The sequence below is a fragment of the Desmodus rotundus genome, chromosome 1 (genome assembly GCF_022682495.2).
Source record: "Desmodus rotundus isolate HL8 chromosome 1, HLdesRot8A.1, whole genome shotgun sequence".
Lineage (NCBI taxonomy): Eukaryota > Metazoa > Chordata > Mammalia > Chiroptera > Phyllostomidae > Desmodus > Desmodus rotundus.
In genome coordinates, this window is record NC_071387.1 from 88,178,956 (window position 1) to 88,181,590 (window position 2,635).

The following is a 2,635-nucleotide window of genomic DNA, read 5'->3' on the forward strand; positions in this document are numbered from 1 at the left end:
TTATGAAGTTATGACTTTTCTATCTCTCAATTGTATTTGTCTATAGTCTTAAATTTTGTGTTAGAACAATACTCAATATTTGACTTAAGTATTCTAAATAGTGGTAAGTCTCTAGTAAACAGAAAATTATTATTACATTGCTACAGAATAAGGTCATTAAGTAAAGGAAATAATTTGCATTTAAATATAAATCTGTATTTCAGAACAATATATATCTTACATATTCTAGAAAATGTATCTTATAACTTCTACACTATATAGTTATTAGAAGTAAATTCTATTCCTAATCTCCACACTAACTAGTGTGGGAAATCATTACAGTGCCTCAATTCTTTCATTAGGGTGATCGTCACATGGTCTCCTCTGCTCTTTACCAATGCAGCACAGTATGCTCTTCTAGTCATATGTGGTGATATAATTGAGAAACCAAACATACCAACCTACAACCAAATATGACTATCAATGCTGTGCTAGCAATGGCACAGCATTGCTATCAATGACTATTAATGGCAATAGTTTATCAGTCATACAAAAAATCTACTTCACATGGCCCATTTTTTCTGGTGATATCTACATTACTATGAAATTAAAGCAAAGGATATGAGTTGAACAAGTACTCTTTTTATTTAAGATTATAGAAATAGCATGATAATTGTTTTCACTAAATCATCTTCACCTGTATTCAGAAGAATAAAGAACAATCTAGAAAGATTCTTAAAGTTAAGGTTTAAAATTTTAAAGTATCCCAGAATGGTAATTTTGAAAATATGAATAAATTTACTTTTCTTGGTTAATATCTGCTAGGCACTTGGATTTCTTTTCCTGGCCCAGAAGGTTAACAAGTATAATTCTTACTAGAGATAAAGAATTACATAGTGTGATGCTAATCATTTATGATTGACAGATACGACATTTTTTACCTGACCAAGTAACAAATACACGTAATTTTATTTCTGAAGTAGATAAATCTGAAATCCCAGGGGCAAAAATAATTTTCTTCTGTTGCTGAATCTTCTAAATCCATTTCTGTAAATGGATTGAACTGAGATAAGCAAATCTTCCCTTCACCAACTTGAGTGTGAATAGAGTCATAAAATCTGAATTCCAAAATCGAATTTCATAATTATTGAGCACAGAATTAGGCACCCTGGAAGATATAACAAAAAAGAGGTTCTACTGACAGAGTTTACCTAGTAAAAAGATATTATGACACACAAGAAAGAAATAATGTAATGACTAGAACTCTACAAGGCAGAAAAAATTAGGTTTCCAATATAAAAATCACAGAAATATAATAATTAAGTCCAGGCCACCAGAATTTTTATGTATTAAATTTCCACAAAATAAATTTGATATTCATTTTCACAACACTATTTTTCCTAATTTTAAAGATTCCAGTGGACTTCTGGAGAGGTCATTATTTCTCCTAACACTAAATACATCTAATTCCCAAACAGTATATAGCTATTATTTTCTTTTTGAAACTGATTTCTGAATTTTAATATTTGCATCATACCTGCTCATTTACTGTTGGGGGGGGTGGTTAGGTGAAAAGAGAGGTGGGGAAAAGGGAAGGGCATACCTGCTTTATGCCTGTCAGTTCCATGCAAAATTCAGAAAGAATTGGATGTTCCTGAGGATGAACATAAGCATGGAATCCAGATTCAGTCTCTGCAGTTGATGTGCTCGGCAATACTACTGGAAATTCAACTACATAAGAGAACCATCAATTGACACTTAAACATATAATTGTTAAATTAATGCTGAATCAATGATTGTTTCAGTAAAAGCATATTAAAATAACCAAAGCACTGTGATGTAATGGTTATAATTAAAGTCATGCCAAAAAATAAGTCAAAATATTAAAGTTGAGTATATCTACTTAAAAGTCTTGAATGTATTTCCACAATTAAATATAAAACCATATGGAAGTTAAAGTGTACTTTTTGCAAAGGTATTTTTTTCAGTTTCTATGCAATTTAGATTTTGTATGTAATTCTAAAACAATTATTTTATTACTTTATTTATTTTTTTGAATTTTGGGGGTGACATTGGTTAATAGAATTATATAGGTTTCAGGTGTACAATTCTATAACACATCATCTGTATATTATATTGTGTGTTCACCACCCCAAGTCAAGTCTCCTTCCATTTCCATTTATCCCCCACCCCCTCCTTCAACCCACCCTGACTAAAACAATTATTTTATATGATGACACACTTAGGCATTAGGTTTTTGTTCTTTTCTTTTGTTGTTAAGACAGGTTTTATAGTAAACTACCAATTCATAGACCATTTTGTTTTCTTTAACTGTTGACTCCTTTATAACTATACACTTTAAAGTGACTCATCTAATGCCAGCTTTGGCCATTGGCAGTCCAGACTTACTTATTTCCCATCATTCCAACATGTCACCTCAAAATCAATGACAATTAAGTAGTCAAATAACCGCTCTACAAAAGATCAGGATGTCCTTTTGCTTTACCAATATTAAAGTGCAAGCTACAAAATATTTTTTAAAAGAACCTCAATTTTCTTCTTCCCAGATTTTCATTTGCTGGTGAAATTGACTTTCTCCTAATTAATCCAAGCTGCCTAAAAAATGTACAATAACCCCATGAACAGTTAAAGGGAC

The 2,635-nt window shown here is 31.1% G+C and overlaps 1 long non-coding RNA gene across 1 annotated transcript; it reads right to left on the reverse strand.

Annotated features, from left to right (window-relative positions):
* Window positions 1–601: 601 nt before the first annotated feature.
* Window positions 602–2,139, reverse strand: LOC112304661 (uncharacterized). The gene is made up of 2 exons (XR_002974779.3): window positions 1,583–2,139; window positions 602–1,147 (listed from the first exon to the last, which is right to left on the reverse strand). It is a non-coding gene; the product is annotated as an uncharacterized lncRNA (long non-coding RNA).
* Window positions 2,140–2,635: the final 496 nt, after the last annotated feature.